The sequence below is a fragment of the Chrysemys picta genome, unplaced genomic scaffold, assembly GCF_011386835.1.
Source record: "Chrysemys picta bellii isolate R12L10 unplaced genomic scaffold, ASM1138683v2 scaf45, whole genome shotgun sequence".
Classification (NCBI taxonomy): domain Eukaryota; kingdom Metazoa; phylum Chordata; order Testudines; family Emydidae; genus Chrysemys; species Chrysemys picta.
In genome coordinates this window covers 149995-174301 of record NW_027052752.1, presented here as the reverse complement: position 1 = coordinate 174301, position 24307 = coordinate 149995, and the positions used below count along the sequence as shown (strand labels likewise).

Sequence of the window (24307 nt, the reverse complement as noted above, 5' to 3'; positions counted from 1 at the left end):
ACACTTTGAAGGTTTGAGGTTGTCATAACTATAAAGGGAAGGGTAACAGCTGTCCTGTGTACAGTACTATAAAATCCTCCTGGCCAGAGACTCCAAAATCCTTTTCCCTCTAAAGGGTTAAGAAGCTCAGGTAACCTGGCTGGTATCTGACCTAAAGGACCAATAAGGGGACAAGATACTTTCAAATCTTGGGGAGGGGAAGGCTTTTGTTTGTGTTCTTTGTTTGTGTGGGTGTTCGCCCTCGGGACTGAGAGGGACCAGACATCAATCCAGGTTCTCCACATCTTTCTAAACAAGTCTCTCCTATTTCAAACAAGGCGTGTTAGTTTTCCTTTGTTTTCTCAACTTGTAAATGTACCTTTTACTAGAGTGTTTATCTTTGTTTGCTGTACTTTGAACCTAAGACTAGAGGGGAGTCCTCTGAGCTCTTTAAGTTTGATTACCCTGTAAGGTTAATTTCCATACTGATTTTACAGAGATGATTTTTAACTTTTTCTTTAATTAAAAGCCTTATTTTTAAGAACCTGATTGATTTTTCCTTGTTTTAAGATCCAAGGAGTTTGGATCTTGATTCACCAGGAGTTGGTGGGAGGAAGGAGGGGAATGGTTAATTTCTCCTTCTTTTAGATCCAAGGGGGTTGGATCTGTATTCACCAGGGAATTGGTGAAAGGTTTCTCAAGGCTACCCAGCGGAGGAAATTAGCCTTGGGATGGTGGTTAAGCTTAGAAGTTTTCATGCAGGCCCCTACATTTGTACCCTAAACTTCAAAGTGGGGATACAGCCTTGACACAGGTACTCTCTGTGGATCACCCCACTCAATGCGTCTTCATTCTAGGAAGCAAGCCGGCTAGACAGTAAAACATCACAGGCTGCTCCCAATACTACACTCAGTGTTTCCAAAATTTGTAGACTTTATGGCCACAAGAGACCTTTAGAGCATCTCATCTAAGCCCCTGCATATCATAGGCCTCCTGTATAGTACAATAGTTACTTTTTGGGCACACACATTCCAGAAATGCATCTAGTCTTCATTCAATGACATTAAGAGATGGAGAATCCACCACTTTCCCTTTTAGTGAGTGCCAGGGGGCTCCATTTCCCCTTCCACTAGCTCGCCATTTACAGGGAGACAGAGCAGTACCTGAAGCAGGGAGCGGGAGTTGCTGAAGGCCTCAGAGGCGCAGCCCCTGCAGTGTCTCAGGCACCTGGCGCAATTGGCGGATGATGCGGGTGCATCACTTTGGCCGTGACGTCCTCCTGCTGCAAGGGAACGAGAACCTGTCAGAGACTCAAATGCCCCGAGGAATCAGGGGCAATTAAGAACACCTGGAACCAGCAGTATTTACACCCAGCACCTGCCCACCACTGAGGGATGAATTCACCTCCTGAACCACAGAATGGAGTCGTCGTCTCCTTTCTAGTAATCTCCAGTGCCAACCCCCGTCCTTGTAGGGTGAGCTCCTGCTACCTCCCCCTCAGTGCCCTGGACAGCTGTTCCACCTCCAAACCACAGCTCAAGTTATCAGAACCCTCTTCTCCACCCCCAACCAGGTTGGGCAGGGAGGCGGCTCTAGCAGGGGGGGCAGGTGGGATTCTGGCAGCAGTGAAGTGGGTTGCGGGGAGGTTGAGATCTTGCCCCAAGTCATCCCAGACACTAATGCTAAACCACACGATGGCAGCATCTAGTGTCAGTGGAGTCCAAGCACTATTTCAACCATACAGTTTTGGATCAACTCCCAACAAGGGGAGGTGAAGAGCACCCCCAGCAACACACACACACACACACACACACATATATACCACTCCTGGTGGTGGGAGGGGAACAAGAGAAAGGACAAAACAAGTAAGAGATAAAGAGAAAGGAAGGAGGGATGGAGGAAAAGGTAAAACGAAAAGGACAAACCCTAATGTCCCCAGTGATTCTACCAGACAATAATACAGGGAGGGATTAAAATTCTGCCACCTTGAACTAGTGTTTTCCATGCCTAGAATTCAGCTGGCACCAGATGGATCAGACTGAGCAGGTTCCAAAACCTCTTGGAGGCTCTTGCTTTCTAAACAGGGATGTGTTTTCTAGTAAAATCAGTAAAAGGAAAGGAGACAACTCGAAAGAGGCTCCTGCTCTCACTCAAATACGTGAATCCTAATACTCTCTCAGTCCTCAAGAGAAACCTCGAGAAGGAGACTTGCTGAAGCAAAGCCACAGGGGTCTCTGAGGTTTCCCTGGCCATGCGCCCCTGACTGATGTCAGCATCTCTCTCTGAGGTTACCACCTCCCTAACACCTTTGACCAATATGCTGAGGTCCTGCAAAAGACCTTTGTGATATCACTGCCACCAATCAAACCCTTAAGTGCTAATGTCCTGCTGCTGGCCTGACACTATGAAGGTTTCAGCTACTCTCTGTGGATCACCCCACTCAATGCGTCTTCATTCTAGGAAGCAAGTGGGCTAGACAGTAAAACATCAGAGGCTGCTCCCAATGCTACACTCAGTGTTTCCAAAATTAGTAGACTTTATGGCCACAAGGGACCTTTAGAGCATCTAATCTAAGCCCCTGCATATCATAGGCTTCCTGTATAGTACAATAGTTATTCTTTGGGCACACACATTCCAGAAAGGCATCTAGTCTTCATTCAATGACATCAAGAGATGGAGAATCCACCACTTTCCCTTTTAGTGAGGGCCAGGAGGCTCCATTTCCCCTTCCACTAGCACCCCATTTACAGTGAGCCAGAGCAGTACCTGCAGCAGGGAGTGGGAGTTGCTGATGTCCACAGAGGCACAGCCCTTGCAGTGTCAACTTCCCACAAGGGGAGGTGAAGAGCACCCCCAGCAACACACACACACACACCACTCCTGGTGGTGGGAGGGGAACAAGAGAAAGCAAGGAGGGATGGAGGAAAAGGTAAAACGAAAAGGACAAACCCTAATGTCCCCAAGTGATTCTACGGCACAAAATCCCAGGTGGGCTATAAAATTCTGCCCCCTTGAACTAGTGTTTTCCATGCCTAGAATTCAGCTGGCACCAGATGGATCAGACTGCAGACTGAGCAGGTTAAAAACCTCTGCAAGGTTCTTACCTTCTCAACAGGCACGTCTGTTTTCTAGTAAAATCAATAAAAGGAGAAACTCGAAAGAGGTTCCTCCTCGCACTCACATACTTGAACCCTAATACTCTCTGAGTCCTAAAAAGGGAGACCTCGAGAAGGAGACTTGCTAAAGCAAAGCCAAAGGGGTCTCTGAGGTTTCCCTGGCCCTGCGCTCCTGTCCTGCCTGGCTGATGTCAGCATCTCTCTCTCAGGTAACCACCTCCCTAACACCTTTGACCCATAGGCTGAGGTCCAGGATAAGGCCTTTGTGATATCACTGCCACACTCAACCAAACCCTAAAGTGCTAATGTCCTGCTACTAGCCTGACACTTTGAAGGTTTGAGCTACTCTCTGTGGATCACCCCACTCAATGCATCCTCATTCTAGGAAGCAAGTGGGCTAGACAGTAAAACATCAGAGGCTGCTCCCAATGCTACACTCAGTGTTTCCAAAATTAGTAGACTTTATGGTCAGAAGAGACCTTTTGAGCATCTAATCTAACCCGCTGCATATCATAGGCTTACTGTATAGTACAATAGTTACTTTTTGGGCACACACATTCCAGAAAGGCATCTAGTCTTCATTCAAAGACATCAAGAGATGGAGAATCCACCACTTTCCCTTTTAGTGAGGGCCAGGGGGCTCCATTTCCCCTTCCACTAGCTCGCCATTTACAGGGAGACAGAGCAGTACCTGCAGCAGGGAGCGGGAGTTGCTGAAGGCCTCAGAGGAACAGCCCCTGCAGGGTCTCAGGCACCTGGCGCAAGTGCCGGATGATGCGGAGCTGGTGCATCACTTTGGCCGTGACGTCCTCCTGCTGCAAGGGAACGAGAACCTGTCAGAGACTCAAAGGCCCCGAGGAATCAGGGGGAATTAAGGGCACCTGGAACCAGCAGTATTTCCACCCACCACCTGCCCACCGCTGAGGGATGAATTCACCTCCTGAACCCCAGAATGGAGTCTTCTTGTCCTTTCTAGTATCCTCCAGTGCCAACCCCCCTCCTTGTAGGATTAGCTCCTGCTACCTCCCCCTCAGTGTTCTTCACAGCTGTTCCACCTCCAAACCAAACCTCAAGTTATCAGAACCCTCTTCTGCACCCCCAACCAGGTTGGGCATCGAGGCGGCTCTAGCGGGGGGGCAGGAGGGATTCTGCCAGAAGTGAAGTGGGTTGAGGGGAGGTTGAGATCTTGCCCCAAGTAATCCCAGACACTAATGCTAAGCCACAGGATGGCAGCATCTAGTGTCAGTGGAGTCCAAGCACTATTTCAACCATACAGTTTTGGATGAACTCCCCACAAGGGGAGGTGAAGAGCACCCCCAGCAACACACACACAAACACACACACACACACACACCACTCCTGGTGGTGAAAGGGGAACAGGAGAAAGGACAAAAGAAGTAAGAGATGAAGAGAAAGGAAGGGGGGATGGAGGAAAAGGTAAAACGAAAAGGACAAACCCTAATGTCCCCAGTGATTCTACGGGACAAAATCCCAGGGAGGGAATAAAATTCTGCCATCTTAAACTACTGTTTTCCATGCCTAGAATTCAGCTGGCACCAGATGGATCAGACTGAGCAGGTTCCAAAACCTCTTGGAGGCTCTTACCTTCTAAATAGGGACGTCTGTTTACTAGTAAAATCCGTCAAAAGGAAAGGAGAAAACTCGAAAGAGGCTCCTGCTCACACTCACATACGTCAACCCTAATACTCTCTCAGTCCTCAAGAGAAACCTCGAGAAGGAGACTTGCTGAAGCAAAGCCACAGGGGTCTCTGAGGTTTCCCTGGCCCTGTGCTCCTGTCCTGCCAGGCTGATGTCAGCATCTCTCTCGGAGGTCACCACCTCCCTAACACCTTTGACCAATAGGCTGACGTCCTGCAAAAGGCCTTTGTGATATCACTGCCACACCCACCCTTCCCCGGAAGTGCTAATGTCCTGTTGCTGGGCTGACACTTTGAAGGTTTCAGCTACTCTCTGTGGATCACCCCACTCAATGCCTGTTCATTCTAGGAAGCAAGCCGGCTAGACGGTAAAACATCAGAGGCTGCTCCCAATGCTACACTCAGTGTTTCCAAAATTAGGGGACTTTATGGCCAGAAGAGACCTTTAGAGCATCTCATCTAACCCCTTGCATACCATAGGCTTGCTGTATAGTACAATAGTTACTTTTTGGGCACACACATTGCAGAAAGGCATCTAGTCTTCCTTCAATGACATCAAGAGATGGAGAATCCACCACTTTCCCTTTTAGTGAGTGCCACGGGGCTCCATTTCCCCTTCCACTAGCTCCCCATTTACAGTGAGCCAGAGCAGTACCTGCAGCAGGGAGCGGGAGTTGCTGATGGCCTCAGAGGCACAGCCCCTGCAGTGTCTCAGGAATCTGGCACAAGTGCCGGATGATGCGGAGCTGGTGCATCATTTTGGCCGTGACGTCCTCCTGCTGCAAGGGAACGAGAACCTGTCAGAGACTCAAACGCCCCGAGGAATCAGCGGGAATTAAGGGCACCTGGAACCAGCACTACTTCCACCCATCACCTGCCCACCACTGAGGGATAAATTCACCTCCTGAATCCCAGAATGGAGTCTTCTTGTTCTTTCTAGTAACCTCCAGTGCCAACCCCCCTCCTTGAAGGATGAGCTCCTGCTATCTCCCCCTCAGTGCCCTTGACAGCTGTTCCACCTCCAAACCACAGCTCAAGTTATTAGTACCTTTGGACACAGACTGGCTAACCTAGTGAGGAGGGCTTTAAACTAGGTTCGACGGGGACAGGTGAGCAAAGCCCACAGGTAAGTGGGGAACATGGAGACCGGGGAGATGGGTCAAAAACGAGAGGGAGTGTGGGCTATATTGTCAGAGAGAAAGGAGGGTCAGGACAAAACTGGGAGGAAAGATCAAACCAGTATCTTAGATGCCTATATACAAATGCGAGAAGTATGGGGAATAAGCAGGAAGAACTGGAAGTGCTAATAAATAAATACAACTATGACATTGTTGGCATCACTGAAACTTGGTGGGATAATACACGTGATTGGAATGTTGGTGTGGATGGGTACAGCTTGCTCAGGAAGGATAGACAGGGGAAAAAGGGAGGAGGTGTTGCCTTGTATATTAAAAATGTACACACTTGGACTGAGGTAGAGATGGACATAGGAGACGGAAGTGTTGAGAGTCTCTGGGTTAGGCTAAAAGGGGTAAAAAACAAGGGAGATGTCATGCTAGGAGTCTACTACAGGCCACCTAACCAGGTGGAAGAGGTGGATGAGGCTTTTTTTAAGCAACTAACAAAATCATCCAAAGCCCAAGATTTGGTGGTGATGGGGGACTTCAACTATCCGGCTATATGTTGGGAAAATAACACAGCGGGGCACAGACTATCCAACAAATTCCTGGACTGCATTGGAGACAACTTTTTATTTCAGAAGGTTGAAAAAGCTACTGGGGGGAAGCTGTTCTAGACTTGATTTTAACAAATAGGGAGGAACTCGTTGAGAATTTGAAAGTAGAAGGCAGCCTGGGTGAAAGTGATCATGAAATCATAGAGTTTACAATTCTAAGGAAGGGTAGAAGGGAGAACAGCAAAATAGAGACAATGGATTTCAGGAAGGCAGATTTTGGTAAGCTCAGAGAGCTGATAGGTAAGGTCCCATGGGAATCAAGACTGAGGGGAAAAACAACTGAGGAGAGTTGGCAGTTTTTCAAAGGGACACTATTAAGGGCCCAAAAGCAAGCTATTCCGCTGGTTAGGAAAGATAGAAAATGTGGCAAAAGACCACCTTGGCTTAACCATGAGATCTTGCAAGCTAAATATGAGTCAACAGTGTGATGCTGTTGCAAAAAAAGCAAACCTGATTCTGGGATGTATTAACAGGTGTGTTGTGAGCAAGACACGAGAAGTCATTCTTCCGCTCTACTCTGCTCTGGTTAGGCCTCAGCTGCAGTATTGTGTCCAGTTCTGGGCACCGCATTTTAAAAAAGATGTGGAGAAATTGGAAAGGGTCCAGAGAAGAGCAACAAGAATGATTAAAGGTCTTGAGAACATGACCTATGAAGGAAGGCTGAAAGAATTGGCTTTGTTTAGTTTGGAAAAGAGAAGACTGAGAGGAGACATGATAGCAGTTTTCAGGTATTTAAAAGGGTGTCATAAGGAGGAGGGAGAAAACTTGTTCACCTTAGCCTCTAAGGATAGAACCAGAAGCAATGGGTTTAAAGTGCAGCAAGGGAGGTCTAGGTTGGACATTAGGAAAAAGTTCCTAACTGTCAGGGTGGTTAAACACTGGAATAAATTGCCGAGGGAGGTTGTGGAATCTCCATCTCTTGAGATATTTAAGAGTAGGTTAGATAAATGTCTATCAGGGATGGTATTTGGTCTTATAGACTCATAGACTTTAAGGTCAGAAGGGACCATTATGATCATCTGGTCTGACCCCCTGCATGCTGCAGGCCACAAGACCCTTCCCTGGACTGTGCCGTTGAAGTCCCCAATCCTGTGTTTTAGTGACTTCAATCGGCAGGGACCCTCCTGCTAGTGATCCCTGCCCCATGCTGCGGAGGAAGGCGAAAAACCTCCAGAGGCTCAGCCAATCTACCCTGGAGGAAAATTCCTTCCCGACCCCAAATATGGCGATCAGTAATACCCCGAGCATGTAGGCAAGAGTCTCTAGCCTGACCCTTGTTTGCCATTATGCTATTTACGTACCATTGCTTGGTTTTCCTCGGCTACTATGTTTTACCATTAAACCATTCCCTCCATAAACTTATCCAACTTAATCTTAAAACCAGACAGGTCCGTTGCCCCCACCGTTTCCCTCGGAAGGCCGTTCCAATATTTCACCCCTCTGACGGTCAGAAACCTTCGTCTGATTTCAAGCCTGAACTTCCCCACGGCCAGTTTATATCCATTGGTTCTCGTGTCCACATTAGTACTCAGCTGAAATAATTCCTCTCCCTCCCTTGTATTTATCCCTCTGATATATTTAAAGATAGCAATCATATCCCCCCTCAGCCTTCGTTTTGTCAGACTAAACAACCCGAGCTCCTCTAATCTCTTTTCATACGACAGGTTTTCCATTCCTCTGATCATCCTAGTCGCCCTTCTCTGCACCCGTTCCAATTTGAGTTCATCTTTTTTAAACATGGGAGACCAGAACTACACACAGTACTCCAAATGAGGTCTCACCAGCGCCGTATACAACGGAAGCAGGACCTCCTTATCCCTACTAGATATACCTCGCCTAATACATCCCAAGACCGCATTGGCTTTTTTCACAGCCACGTCACATTGTCGACTCATAGTCATCCTGCGGTCTACAAGGACCCCTAGGTCCTTCTCCTCTTCCGTTACTTCTAACCAATGCGTCCCCATCTTGTAAATAAAATTGTTATTAGTCATCCCCAAGTGCATCACCTTACACTTTTCACTATTAAATTTCATCTTATTTCTGACACTCCAATTCACAAGCTCATTCAAGTCTCCCTGCAGAATATCCCTATCCTCCTCCGAATTTGCAACTCCTCCCACCTTCGTATCATCCGCAAACTTTATCAGCCCACTCTTGCAATCGGTTCCGAGGTCAGTTATAAATAGATTAAATAAAATGGGTCCCAAAACCGAACCTTGAGGCACTCCACTAGTAACCTCCCTCCAACCCGACAGTTCACCCTTTAATACGACCCGCTGCATTCTCCCCATTAACCAATTCTTTATCCACCTCTGGATTTTCATATCGATCCCCATGTTTTCCAGATTAACCAATAATTCCTCATGGGGTACAGTATCAAACGCTTTACTGAAATCCAGGTATATTAGGTCCACCGCATTTCCCTTATCTAATAAGTCCGTTACATGGTCCTGCCATGCGGGCACGGGACTGGACTCGATGACCTCTCGAGGTCCCTTCCAGTCCTAGAATCTACGAACGTATGAAAAAAACACTGTTCTCCACCCCCACCCAGGTTGGCCAGGGAGGAGGCTCTAGCAGGGGGGGCAGGAGGGATTCTGGCAGCAGTGAAGTGGGTTGCGGGGAAGTTGAGATCTTGACCCAAGTCATCCCAGACACTAATGCTAAGCCACAGGATGGCAGCATCTAGTGTCAGTGGAGTCCAAACACTATTTCAACCCCACAGTTTTCGATGAACTTCCCACAAGGAGAGGTGATGAGCACCCCCAGCAACACACACACACACACACACACACACACACACACACACACACACACACACACACACACACACACACACACACACACACACCACTCCTGGTGGTGGGAGGGGAACAGGAGAAAGGACAAAAGAAGTAAGAGATGAAGAGAAAGGAAGGAGGGATGGAGGAAAAGGTAAAACAAAAAGGACAAACCCTAATGTCCCCAGTGATTCTACGGCACAAAATCCAAGGGATGGAATAAAATTCTGCCATCTTAAACTACTGTTTTCCATGCCTAGAATTCAGCTGGCACCACGTGGATCAGACTGAGCAGCTGCCAAAACCTCTTGGAGGCTCTTACCTTCTAAACAGGGACGTCTGTTTTCTAGTAAAATCAGTAAAAGGAAAGGAGAAAACTCGAAAGAGGCTCCTGCACGCACTCACGTACGTGAACCCTAATACTCTCTCAGTCCTCAAAGAAAGACCCCGAGAAGGAGACTTGCTGAAGCAAAGCCACAGGGTCTCTGAGGTTTCCCTGGCCCTGTGCTCCTGTCCTGCCAGGCTGATGTCAGCATCTCTCTCGGAGGTCACCACCTCCCTAACACATTTGACCAATAAGCTGACATCCTGCAAAAGGCCTTTGTGATGTCACTGCCACACCCAACCAAACCCTCAAGTGCTAATGTCCTGCTGCTGGCCTGACACTTTGAAGGTTTGAGGATGTCATAACTATAAAGGGAAGGGTAACAGCTGTCCTGTGTACAGTACTATAAAATCCTCCTGGCCAGAGACTCCAAAATCCTTTTCCCTCTAAAGGGTTAAGAAGCTCAGGTAACCTGGCTGGCATCTGACCTAAAGGACCAATAAGGGGACAAGATACTTTCAAATCTTGGGGAGGGGAAGGCTTTTGTTTGTGTTCTTTGTTTGTGTGGGTGTTCGCCCTCGGGACTGAGAGGGACCAGACATCAATCCAGGTTCTCCACATCTTTCTAAACAAGTCTCTCCTATTTCAAACAAGGCGTGTTAGTTTTCCTTTGTTTTCTCAACTTGTAAATGTACCTTTTACTAGAGTGTTTATCTTTGTTTGCTGTACTTTGAACCTAAGACTAGAGGGGAGTCCTCTGAGCTCTTTAAGTTTGATTACCCTGTAAGGTTAATTTCCATACTGATTTTACAGAGATGATTTTTACCTTTTTCTTTAATTAAAAGCCTGATTTTTAAGAACCTGATTGATTTTTCCTTGTTTTAAGATCCAAGGAGTTTGGATCTTGATTCACCAGGAGTTGGTGGAACGAAGGAGGGGAATGGTTAATTTCTCCTTCTTTTAGATCCAAGGGGGTTGGATCTGTATTCACCAGAAGTTGGTGGGAGGAAGGAGGGGGGATGGTTTAATTCTCCTTGTTTTAAGATCCAAGGGGTTTGGATCTGTATTCACCAGGGAATTGGTGAAACGTTTCTCAAGGCTACGCAGGGGAGGAAATTAGCCTTGGGATGGTGGTTAAGCTTAGAAGTTTTCATGCAGGCCCCTACATTTGTACCCTAAACTTCAAAGTGGGGATACAGCCTTGACACAGGTACTCTCTGTGGATCACCCCACTCAATGCGTCTTCATTCTAGGAAGCAAGTGGGCTAGACAGTAAAACATCAGAGGCTGCTCCCAATGCTACACTCAGTGTTTCCAAAATTAGTAGACTTTATGGCCACAAGAGACCTTTAGATCATCTAATCTAAGCCCCTGCATATCATAGGCTTCCTGTATAGTACAATAGTTACTCTTTGGGCACACACATTCCAGAAAGGCATCTAGTCTTCATTCAATGACATCAAGAGATGGAGAATCCACCACTTTCCCTTTTAGTGAGTGCCAGGGGGTTCCATTTCCCCTTCCACTAGCACCCCATTTACAGTGAGCCAGAGCAGTACCTGCAGCAGGGAGTGGGAGTTGCTGATGTCCACAGAGGCACAGCCCTTGCAGTGTCAACTTCCCACAAGGGGAGGTGAAGAGCACCCCCAGCAACACACACACACACACCACTCCTGGTGGTGGGAGGGGAACAAGAGAAAGCAAGGAGGGATGGAGGAAAAGGTAAAAGGAAAAGGACAAACCCTAATGTCCCCAGTGATTCTACAGCACAAAATCCCAGGTGGGCTATAAAATTCTGCCACCTTGAACTAGTGTTTTCCATGCCTAGAATTCAGCTGGCACCAGATGGATCAGACTGCAGACTGAGCAGGTTAAAAACCTCTGCAAGGTTCTTACCTTCTCAACAGGCACGTCTGTTTTCTAGTAAAATCAATAAAAGGAGAAACTCGAAAGAGGTTCCTCCTCCCACTCACATACTTGAACCCTAATACTCTCTGAGTCCTAAAAAGGGAGACCTCGAGAAGGAGACTTGCTAAAGCAAAGCCAAAGGGGTCTCTGAGGTTTCCCTGGCCCTGCGCTCCTGTCCTGCCTGGCTGATGTCAGCATCTCTCTCTCAGGTAACCACCTCCCTAACACCTTTGACCCATAGGCTGAGGTCCAGGATAAGGCCTTTGTGATATCACTGCCACACCCAACCAAACCCTAAAGTGCTAATGTCCTGCTACTGGCCTGACACTTTGAAGGTTTGAGCTACTCTCTGTGGATCACCCCACTCAATGCATCCTCATTCTAGGAAGCAAGCGGACTAGACAGTAAAACTTCAGAGGCTGCTCCCAATGCTACACTCAGTGTTTCCAAAATTTGTAGACTTTATGGTCAGAAGAGACCTTTAGAGCATCTCATCTAACCCGCTGCATATCATAGGCTTACTGTATAGTACAATAGTTACTCTTTGGGCACACACATTCCAGAAAGGCATCTAGTCTTCATTCAATGACACCAAGAGATGGAGAATCCACCACTTTCCCTTTTAGTGAGGGCCAGGGGGCTCCATTTCCCCTTCCACTAGCTCCCCATTTACAGTGAGCCAGAGCAGTACCTGCAGCAGGGAGCGGGAGTTGCTGAAGGCCTCAGAGGAACAGCCCCTGCAGTGTCTCAGGCATCTGGCGCAAGTGCCGGATGATGCGGAGCTGGTGCATCACTTTGGCCGTGACGTCCTCCTGCTGCAAGGGAACGAGAACCTGTCAGAGACTCAAAGGTCCCGAGGAATCAGGGGGAATTAAGGGCACCTGGAACCAGCAGTATTTCCACCCACCACCTGCCCACCGCTGAGGGATGAATTCACCTCCTGAACCCCAGAATGGAGTCTTCTTGTCCTTTCTAGTATCCTCCAGTGCCAACCCCCCTCCTTGTAGGATTACCTCCTGCTACCTCCCCCTCAGTGTTCTTCACAGCTGTTCCACCTCCAAACCAAACCTCAAGTTATCAGAACCCTCTTCTGCACCCCCAACCAGGTTGGGCATCGAGGCGGCTCTAGCGGGGGGGCAGGAGGGATTCTGCCAGAAGTGAAGTGGGTTGAGGGGAGGTTGAGATCTTGCCCCAAGTCATCCCAGACACTAATGCTAAGCCACAGGATGGCAGCATCTAGTGTCAGTGGAGTCCAAGCACTATTTCAACCATACAGTTTTGGATGAACTCCCCACAAGGGGAGGTGAAGAGCACCCCCAGCAACACACACACAAACACACACACACACACACACACACACACACACACACACACACACACCACTCCTGGTGGTGAAAGGGGAACAGGAGAAAGGACAAAAGAAGTAAGAGATGAAGAGAAAGGAAGGAGGGATGGAGGAAAAGGTAAAACGAAAAGGACAAACCCTAATGTCCCCAGTGATTCTACGGGACAAAATCCCAGGGAGGGAATAAAATTCTGCCATCTTAAACTACTGTTTTCCATGCCTAGAATTCAGCTGGCACCAGATGGATCAGACTGAGCAGGTTCCAAAACCTCTTGGAGGCTCTTACCTTCTAAATAGGGACGTCTGTTTCCTAGTAAAATCCGTCAAAAGGAAAGGAGAAAACTCGAAAGAGGCTCCTGCTCACACTCACATACGTCAACCCTAATACTCTCTGAGTCCTAAAAAGGGAGACCTCGAGAAGGAGACTTGCTGAAGCAAAGCCACAGGGGTCTCTGAGGTTTCCCTGGCCCTGTGCTCCTGTCCTGCCAGGCTGATGTCAGCATCTCTCTCGGAGGTCACCACCTCCCTAACACCTTTGACCAATAGGCTGACGTCCTGCAAAAGGCCTTTGTGCTATCACTGCCACACCCACCCTTCCCCGGAAGTGCTAATGTCCTGTTGCTGGGCTGACACTTTGAAGATTTCAGCTACTCTCTGTGGATCACCCCACTCAATGCCTGTTCATTCTAGGAAGCAAGCCGGCTAGACGGTAAAACATCACAGGCTGCTCCCAATGCTACACTCAGTGTTTCCAAAATTTGTAGACTTTATGGCCACAAGGGACCTTTAGAGCATCTCATCTAAGCCCCTGCATATCATAGGCCTCCTGTATAGTACAATAGTTACTTTTTGGGCACACACATTCCAGAAAGGCATCTAGTCTTCATTCAATGACATCGAGAGATGGAGAATCCACCACTTTCCCTTTTAGTGAGTGCCAGGGGGCTCCATTTCCCCTTCCACTAGCTCGCCATTTACAGGGAGACAGAGCAGTACCTGCAGCAGGGAGCGGGAGTTGCTGAAGGCCTCAGAGGCGCAGCCCCTGCAGTGTCTCAGGCACCTGGCGCAAGTGGCGGATGATGCGGGTGCATCACTTTGGCCGTGACGTCCTCCTCCTGCAAGGGAACGAGAACCTGTCAGAGACTCAAACGCCCCGAGGAATCAGGGGGAATTAAGGGCACCTGGAACCAGCAGTATTTAAACTGACTACCTGCCCACCACTGAGGGATGAATTCACCTCCTGAACCCCAGAATGGAGTCTTCTTGTCCTTTCTAGTAACCTCCAGTGCCAACCCACCACCTTGTAGGGTGAGCTCCTGCTACCTCCCCCTCAGTACCCTTGACAGCTGTTCTACCTCCAAACCACAGCTCAAGTTATCAGAACCCTCTTCTCCACCCCAACCCAGGTTGCGCAGGGAGGCGGCCCTAGCAGGGGGGGGCAGGAGCGATTCTGCCAGCTGTGAAGTGGGTTGCGGGGAAGTTGAGATCTTGCCCCAAGTTGTCCCAGACACTAATGCTAAGCCACAGGATGGCAGCATCTAGTGTCAGTGGAGTCCAAGCACTATTTGAACCCGACAGATTTGGATCAACTTCCCACAAGGGGAGGTGAAGAGCACCCCCAGCAACACACACACCACTCCAGGAGGTGGGAGGGGAACAAGAGAAAGGACAAAAGAAGTAAGAGATGAAGAGAAAGGAAGGAGGGATGGAGGAAAAGGTAAAACGAAAAGGACAAACCCTAGTGTCCCCAGTGATTCCACGGGACAAAATTCCAGGGAGGGAATAAAATTCTGCCACCTTAAACTACTGTTTTCCATGCCGAAAATTCAGCTGGCACCAGATGGATCAGACTGAGCAGGTTCCAAAACCTCTTGGAGGCTCTTACCTTCTAATTTTCAAGTAAAATCAGTAAAAGGAAAGGAGAAAACTCGAAAGAGGCTCCTGCTCGCACTCACATACGTCAACCCTAACACTCTCAGTCCTCAAAAAGAAACCTCGAGAAGGAGACTTGGTGAAGCAAAGCCACAGGGGTTTCTGAGGTTTCCCTGGTCGTAAGACCCTGTCCTCCCTGGCTGAAGACAGCATCTCTCTCTGAGGTCACCACCTCCCTAACACCTTTGACCAGTACGCTGAGGTCCTTGAAAAAGCCTTTGTGATATCACTGCCACACCCAACCAAACCCTAAAGTGCTCATGTCCTGCTGCTGGCCTGACACTTTGAAGGTTTGAGCTACGCTCTGTGGATCACACCACAAAATTCATCTTCATTCTAGGAAGCAAGCTAGCTAGACAGTAAAACATCAGAGGCTGCTCCCAATACTACACTCAGTGTTTCCAAAAGTAGGAGACTTTCTGGCCAGAAGAGACCTTTACAGCATCTCATCTAACCCACTCCATATCATAGGCTTCCAGTATAGTACAATAGTTACTTTTTGGGCACACACATTCCAGAAAGGCATCTAGTCTTCAATCAATGACATCAAGAGTTGGAGAATCCACCACTTTCCCTTTTAGTGAGTGCCAGGGGGCTCCATTTCCCCTTCCACTAGCTCCCCATTTACAGTGAGACAGAGCAGTACCTGCAGCAGGGAGAGGGAGTTGCTAAGGCCTCAGAGGAACAGCCCCTGCAGTGTCTCAGGCACATGGCGTAAGTGCCGGATGATGCGGAGCTGGTGCATCCCTTTGGCCGTGACGTCCTCCTCCTGCAAGGGAACGAGAACCTGTCAGAGACTCAAATGCCCCGAGGAATCAGGGGCAATTAAGGACACCTGGAACCAGCAGTATTTACACCCACCACCTGCCCACCACTGAGGGATGAATTCACCTCCTGAACCCCAGAATGGAGTCGTATTCTCCTTTCTAGTATCCTCCAGTGCCAACCCCCCTCCTTGTAGGGTGAGCTCCTGCTACCTCCCCCTCAGTGCCCTTGACAGCTGTTCCACCTCCAAACCAAACCTCAAGTTATCAGAACCCTCTTCTGAACCCCCACCCAGGTTGGGCATCGAGGCGGCTCTAGCGGGGGGGCAGGAGGGATTCTGCCAGAAGTGAAGTGGGTTGAGGGGAGGTTGAGATCTTGCCCCAAGTCATACCAGACACTAATGCTAAGCCACAGGATGGCAGCATCTAGTGTCAGTGGAGTCCAAGCACTATTTCAACCATACAGTTTTGGATGAATTACCCACAAGGGGAGGTGAAGAGCACCCCCAGCAACACACACACAAACACACACACACACACACACACCACTCCCGGTGGTGGGAGGGGAACAGGAGAAAGGACAAAAGAAGTAAGAGATGAAGAGAAAGGAAGGAGGGAGGGAGGAAAAGGTAAAACGAAAAGGACAAACACTAATGTCCCCAGTGATTCTACGGGACAAAATCACAGGGAGGGAATAAAATTCTGCCACCTTGAACTAGTGTTTTCCATGCCTAGAATTCAGCTTGCACCAGGTGGATCAGACTGAACAGGATACAAACCTCTCCGAGGCACTTACTTTCCTCAAAGAGAGACCTCAAGGAGGAGACTTGCTGAAGCAAAGCCAGAGGGGTCTCTGAGGTTTCCCTGGCCCTCATGTCAGCATCTCTCTCTGATGTCAGCATCTCTCTCTGAGATCACCACCTCCCTAACACATTTGACCAATAAGCTGACGTCCTGCAAAAGGCCTTTGTGATGTCACTGCCACACCCAACCAAACCCTGAAGTGCTAATGTCCTGCTGCTGGCCTGACACTTTGAAGGTTTGAGGTTGTCATAACTATAAAGGGAAGGGTAACAGCTGTCCTGTGTACAGTACTATAAAATCCTCCTGGCCAGAGACTCCAAAATCCTTTTCCCTCTAAAGGGTTAAGAAGCTCAGGTAACCTGGCTGGCATCTGACCTAAAGGACCAATAAGGGGACAAGATACTTTCAAATCTTGGGGAGGGGAAGGCTTTTGTTTGTGTTCTTTGTTTGTGTGGGTGTTCGCCCTCGGGACTGAGAGGGACCAGACATCAATCCAGGTTCTCCACATCTTTCTAAACAAGTCTCTCCTATTTCAAACAAGGCGTGTTAGTTTTCCTTTGTTTTCTCAACTTGTAAATGTACCTTTTACTAGAGTGTTTATCTTTGTTTGCTGTACTTTGAACCTAAGACTAGAGGGGAGTCCTCTGAGCTCTTTAAGTTTGATTACCCTGTAAGGTTAATTTCCATACTGATTTACAGAGATGATTTTTACCTTTTTCTTTAATTAAAAGCCTTATTTTTAAGAACCTGATTGATTTTTCCTTGTTTTAAGATCCAAGGAGTTTGGGGGGGCAGGTGGGATTCTGGCAGCAGTGAAGTGGGTTGCGGGGAGGTTGAGATCTTGCCCCAAGTCATCCCAGACACTAATGCTAAACCACACGATGGCAGCATCTAGTGTCAGTGGAGTCCAAGCACTATTTCAACCATACAGTTTTGGATCAACTCCCAACAAGGGGAGGTGAAGAGCACCCCCAGCAACACACACACACACACACACACACACACATATACCACTCCTGGTGGTGGGAGAGGAACAAGAGAAAGGACAAAAGAAGTAAGAGATGAAGAGAAAGGAAGGAGGGATGGAGGAAAAGGTAAAACGAAAAGGACAAACCCTAATGTCCCCAGTGATTCTACCAGACAAAATTACAGGGAGGGATTAAAATTCTGCCACCTTGAACTAGTGTTTTCCATGCCTAGAATTCAGCTGGCACCAGATGGATCAGACTGAGCAGGTTCCAAAACCTCTTGGAGGCTCTTACTTTCTAAACAGGGATGTCTGTTTTCTAGTAAAATCAGTAAAAGGAAAGGAGACAACTCGAAAGAGGCTCCTGCTCTCACTCATATACGTGAATCCTAATACTCTCTCAGTCCTCAAGAGAAACCTCGAGAAGGAGACTTGCTGAAGCAAAGCCACAGGGGTCTCTGAGGTTTCCCTGGCCATGCGCCCCTGTCCTGCCTCGCTGATGGCGGCATCTCTCTCTGAGGTTACCACCTCCCTAACACCTTTGACCAATATGCTGAGGTCCTGCAAAAGACCTTTGTGATATCACTGCCACCAATCAAACCCTTAAGTGCTAATGTCCTGCTGCTGGCCTGACACTATGAAGGTTTGAGCTACTCTCTGTGGATCACCCCACTCAATGCGTCTTCATTCTAGGAAGCAAGTGGGCTAGACAGTAAAACATCAGAGGCTGCTCCCAATGCTACACTCAGTGTTTCCAAAATTTGTAGACTTTATGGCCAGAAGAGACCTTTAGAGCATCTCATCTAAGCCCCTGCATATCATAGGCCTCCTGTATAGTACAATAGTTACTTTTTGGGCACACACATTCCAGAAAGGCATCTAGTCTTCATTCAATGACATCGAGAGATGGAGAATCCACCACTTTCCCTTTTAGTGAGGGCCAGGGGGTTCCATTTCCCCTTCCACTAGCACCCCATTTACAGTGAGCCAGAGCAGTACCTGCAGCAGGGAGTGGGAGTTGCTGATGTCCACAGAGGCACAGCCCTTGCAGTGTCAACTTCCCACAAGGGGAGGTGAAGAGCACCCCCAGCAACACACAAACACACACACCACTCCTGGTGGTGGGAGGGGAACAAGAGAAAGCAAGGAGGGATGGAGGAAAAGGTAAAACGAAAAGGACAAACACTAATGTCCCCAGTGATTCTACGGCACAAAATCCCAGGTGGGCTGTAAAATTCTGCCACCTTGAACTAGTGTTTTCCATGCCTAGAATTCAGCTGGCACCAGATGGATCAGACTGCAGACTGAGCAGGTTAAAAACCTCTCCAAGGTTCTTACCTTCTCAACAGGCACGTCTGTTTTCTAGTAAAATCAATAAAAGGAGAAACTCGAAAGAGGTTCCTCCTCGCACTCACATACTTGAACCCTAATACTCTCTGAGTCCTAAAAAGGGAGACCTCGAGAAGGAGACTTGCTAAAGCAAAGCCAAAGGGGTCTCTGAGGTTTCCCTGGCCCTGCGCTCCTGTCCTGCCTGGCTGATGTCAGCATCTCTCTCTCTGGTAACCACCTCCCTAACACCTTTGACCCATAGGCTGAGGTCCAGGATAAGGCCTTTGTGATATCACTGCCACACCCAACCAAACCCTAAAGTGCTAATGTCCTGCTACTGGCCTGACACTTTGAAGGTTTGAGCTACTCTCTGTGGATCACCCCACTCAATGCATCCTCATTCTAGGAAGCAAGCGGGCTAGACAGTAAAACATCAGAGGCTGCTCCCAATGCTACACTCAGTGTTTCCAAAATTAGTAGACTTTATGGTCAGAAGAGACCTTTAGAGCATCTAATCTAACCCGCTGCATATCATAGGCTTACTGTATAGTACAATAGTTACTCTTTGGGCACACACATTCCAGAAAGGCATCTAGTCTTCATTCAATGACATCAAGAGATGGAGAATCCACCACTTTCCCTTTTAGTGAGGGCCAGGGGACTCCATTTCCCCTTCCACTAGCTCCCCATTTACAGTGAGCCAGAGCAGTACCTGCAGCAGGGAGCGGGAGTTGCTGAAGGCCTCAGAGGAACAGCCCCTGCAGTGTCTCAGGCACCTGGCGCAAGTGCCGGATGATGCGGAGCTGGTGCATCACTTTGGCCGTGACGTCCTCCTGCTGCAAGGGAACGAGAACCTGTCAGAGACTCAAAGGCCCCGAGGAATCAGGGGGAATTAAGGGCACCTGGAACCAGCAGTATTTCCACCCACCACCTGCCCACCGCTGAGGGATGAATTCACCTCCTGAACCCCAGAATGGAGTCTTCTTGTCCTTTCTAGTATCCTCCAGTGCCAACCCCCCTCCTTGTAGCATTAGCTCCTGCTACCTCCCCCTCAGTGTTCTTCACAGCTGTTCCACCTCCAAACCAAACCTCAAGTTATCAGAACCCTCTTCTACACCCCCAACCAGGTTGGGCATCGAGGCGGCTCTAGCGGGGGGGCAGGAGGGATTCTGCCAGAAGTGAAGTGGGTTGAGGGGAGGTTGAGATCTTGCCCCAAGTCATCCCAGACACTAATGCTAAGCCACAGGATGGCAGCATCTAGTGTCAGTGGAGTCCAAGCACTATTTCAACCATACAGTTTTGGATGAACTCCCCACAAGGGGAGGTGAAGAGCACCCCCAGCAACACACACACACACACACACACACACACCACTCCTGGTGGTGAAAGGGGAACAGGAGAAAGGACAAAAGAAGTAAGAGATGAAGAGAAAGGAAGGGGGGATGGAGGAAAAGGTAAAACGAAAAGGACAAACCCTAATGTCCCCAGTGATTCTACGGGACAAAATCCCAGGGAGGGAATAAAATTCTGCCATCTTAAACTACTGTTTTCCATGACTAGAATTCAGCTGGCACCAGATGGATCAGACTGAGCAGGTTTCAAAACCTCTTGGAGGCTCTTACCTTCTAAATAGGGACGTCTGTTTTCTAGTAAAATCCGTCAAAGGAAAGGAGAAAACTTGAAAGAGGCTCCTGCTCACACTCACATACGTCAACCCTAACACTCTCTCAGTCCTCAAAGAGAGACCTCGAGAAGGAGACTTGCTGAAGCAAAGCCACAGGGGTCTCTGAGGTTTCCCTGGCCCTGTGCTCCTGTCCTGCCAGGCTGATGTCAGCATCTCTCTCGGAGGTCACCACCTCCCTAACACCTTTGACCAATAGGCTGACGTCCTGCAAAAGGCCTTTGTGATATCACTGCCACACCCACTCTTCCCCGGAAGTGCTAATGTCCTGTTGCTGGGCTGACACTTTGAAGGTTTCAGCTACTCTCTGTGGATCACCCCACTCAATGCCTGTTCATTCTAGGAAGCAAGCCGGCTAGACGGTAAAACATCAGAGGCTGCTCCCAATGCTACACATGGGCCTGGTCTACACTACGGGTTTAGGTCGACTTTAGCGGCGTTAAACCGAATTAAGCCTGGACACGTCCACACAACGAAGCCCTTTCTTTCGACTTAAAGGGTCCTTTAAACCGGTTTCTTTACACCACCTCTGACGAGGGGATTAGCGATAAAACCGGTCTTTGCGGGTCGGAATTGGGGTAGTGTGGACGGAATTACCACAAAGCCAGAGAAGCAAACGGAAGGTCCGGGGCAGAGCCGCAAACTTGCCGCTACTACGCGGAGCTGCATGCGATCCTAGGGGGTGCAGCCACCACTACCCCAACCGTGTGCTATGACTCTCTCACTGGAGAAACACACAGGGAAGACGGTTCAGGGAACGAGGAAGATGACGATGGAGGTACTGTAGGTAGCTCACAGCAGCAAGGAAGCGGAGAAACCGGTTTCCCCAACAGCCAGGATATGTTTGTGACCCTGGACCTGGAACCAGTAACCCCCGAACTCACCCAAGACCCTCAGGGCACACAGGAGACCTCTGGTGAGTGTAACTTTGTAACTATTTGTAAACATTACAAAAAAAAAGCAAGCGTGTTTAATGATTACTTTGCCCTGGCAATCGTGGCCAGTACATCTACTGGAAAAGTCTGTTAACGTGTATGGGGATGGAGCGGAAATCCTCCAGGGACATCTCCAGAAAGCTCTCCTGGTTGAAATGGGGTGATTTTATTAAGGGGACATTCAGAGGCGCCCGTTCCTGCTCTTCTGACCAGAAATGTTCCCCGCTGTTAACCACGCGGTGGGGGGAGGGGTGAAGTGATCATCCCAGAGAATCGTGTGTGTGTGTGTGGGGGGGGGGGGGTTACTTGTGTTTGTGCCGCATGTTAACCGGGAAACCACAGCCCCCTCCTTTTACATTGAAACCCCATTTTAAATGGACAACCCAATTCATCCTTGATATGGGAAATGCGCTGCTGTTTGCAACCTTTCCCGCATGTTAAGAAGGTTAAAAAAGCCAAAACACTGTGGCCTACGATGGCTGCCTGCAAGCCGAAATATGCGACCTTGTAATGAAAGAGTGTACCCATTGTTCTCTAAAATGTGTCTTTTTTAACCACCTCTCCCTTCTCCTCCGCCAGCTGCAAATGTTTCTCCTTCGCAGAGGCTCGTGAACATTAGAAAGAGAAAACGTAGGACGAGGGACGAGATGTTCACGGAGCTCCAGATGTCCGCCCAGGCTGATAGAGCACAGCAAAATGCGTGGAGGCAGTCAATGACGGAGATGAGAAAAGCCCAATATGAACGAGAGGAGAGGTGGCGGGCTGAATCGTGGGAAGAACAGAGCAAGTGGCGGGCTGAAGACGATAGGTGGCGTCAGCTTGCAGACAGACGGCAAGAGGCAATGCTCCGTCTGCTGGAGCATCAAACTGATATGCTCGAGTGTATGGTTGAGTTGCAGGAAAGGCAGCAGGAGCAGAGACCGCCGCTACAGCCCCTGTGTAACCAACAGCCCTCCTCCCCAAGTTCCATAGCCTCCTCACCCAGACGCCCAAGAACGCGGTGGGGGGGCCTCCGTCCACCCAGTCACTCCACCCCAGATGATCGCCCAAGCATCAGAAGGCTGGCCTTCAATAAGAGTTAAAGTTTTAAAATGCAGTGTGTCCTTTTCCATCCCTCCACCCCCACCCATTCCAGGCTACCTCGGCAATTATCCCCCTACCTCTGTAAGGAACTAATAAAGAATGCATGAATGTTAAAAAAAATGACTTTATTGCCTCTGCAAGCGGGAGGGGAGGGTGGGGTGGGGTGGTTGGTTTACAGGGAAGTAGAGTGAACCGGGTCGGGGGGGGGGGGGTTTGGAGGGTTCATCAAGGAGAAACAAACAGAAGTTTCACACCGTAGCCTGGCCAGTCACAAAACTCGTTTTCAAAGCTTCTCTGATGCGCACCGCGCCCTGCTGTGCTCCTCTAACCGCCCTGGTGTCTGGCTGCGCGTAATCAGCGGCCAGGCGAGTTGCCTCAACCTCCCACCCCGCCATAAAGGTCTCCCCCTTACTCTCACAGATATTGTGGAGCGCACAGCAAGTAGCAATAACAATGGGGATATTCTTTTCGCTGAGGTCTGAGCGAGTCAGTAAGCTGCGCCAGCGCGCTTTTAAACGTCCAAATGCACATTCCACCACCATTCGGCACTTGCTCAGCCTGTAGTTGAACAGGTCCTGACTCCTGTCCAGGCTGCCTGTGTACGGCTTCATGAGCCATGGCATTAAGGGGTAGGCTGGGTCCCCAAGGATCACGATAGGCATTTCAACATCCCCAATGGTCACTTTCTGGTCCGGGAAGAAAGTCCCTTCCTCCAGCTTTCGAAACAGAGCAGAGTTCCTGAAGACGCGAGCATCATGTACCTTTCCCGGCCATCCCACGTTGATGTTGGTGAAACGTCCCTTGTGATCCACCAGGGCTTGCAGCAGCATTGAAAAGTACCCCTTGCGGTTTACGTAGTCGGTGGCTTGGTGCTCCGGTGACAAGATAGGGATATGGGTTCCGTCTATGGCCCCGCCACAGTTTGGGAATCCCATTTCAGCAAAACCATCCACTATTGACTGCACGTTGCCCAGAGTCACTACCCTTGCTATCACCAGGTCTTTCATTGCCCTGGCAAATTGGATCACAGCAGCCTCCACCGTAGATTTGCCCACTCCAAATTGATTCCCGACTGACCGGTAGCTGTCTGGCGTTGCAAGCTTCCACAGGGCTATCGCCACTCGCTTCTCAACTGTGAGGGCTGCTCTCATCTTGGTATCCTGGCGTTTCAGGGCAGGGGACAGCAAGTCACAAAGTTCCATGAAAGTGCCCTTACGCATGCGAAAGTTTCGCAGCCACTGGGAATCGTCCCATACCTGCAGCACGATGCGGTCCCACCAGTCTGTGCTTGTTTCCCGGGCCCAGAATCGGCGTTCCACGGCATCAACCTGCCCCAGTGACACCATGATTTCCACATTGCTGGTGCCTGTGCCTTGTGAGAGGTCTATGTCCATGTCAATTTCCTCATCACTCTCGTCGCCGCGCTGCAATCGCCTCCTCGCCTGGTCCGGGTTTCACCTTGGCATGTCCTGGCTCTGCATATACTCCAGGACAATGCGCGTGGTGTTCATAGTGCTCATAATTGCCGCGGTGATCTGAGCAGGCTCCATGATCCCAGTGCTAGCTATGGCGCCTGGTCAGAAAAAAGGCGCGAAAGTAGTATCTGATGGACCAGGAGAAGGAGGGAGGGCGGGAGGGAGGGAGGGCCGAGTGACGACATGGCGTACAGGTACAGGAACAGGGAGAAACACAAACAACTGTCACACAGAATGGTCCCCCCAAAGATTAAAATGAAAACCCTGGGCTTAGCAGGCCATTGATTTCACGGAGGAAGGGGAAGCATATGAATACAGAACAAATCTATTTTTTACATCTTAAGGTGGCAGCCGACGGTGCAGCATGAGTGACAGCCATACCCATACCAGTATGACGATGACGGATACCAATCATAAAATACCATCATCTGCCAAAAGGCAAGGGGCTGCTGCTGTGTAGCAATGCAGCCCCACGTCTGCCAGCCCCA

At 49.2% G+C, this 24307-nt stretch overlaps 1 long non-coding RNA gene across 1 annotated transcript in view; it reads right to left on the bottom strand.

Annotated features, from left to right (window-relative positions):
• LOC135977856 (uncharacterized) overlaps positions 1–15541 on the bottom strand; it is a 36279-nt gene extending 20738 nt beyond the window's left edge. Inside the window, exons 1-2 of the long non-coding RNA XR_010595299.1 lie at positions 15428–15541; positions 13846–13964 (exon numbers count right to left, since the gene is read on the bottom strand). This is a non-coding gene — a long non-coding RNA (uncharacterized LOC135977856). The remainder of the gene's footprint in view (positions 1–13845; positions 13965–15427) is intronic.
• Positions 15542–24307: the final 8766 nt, after the last annotated feature.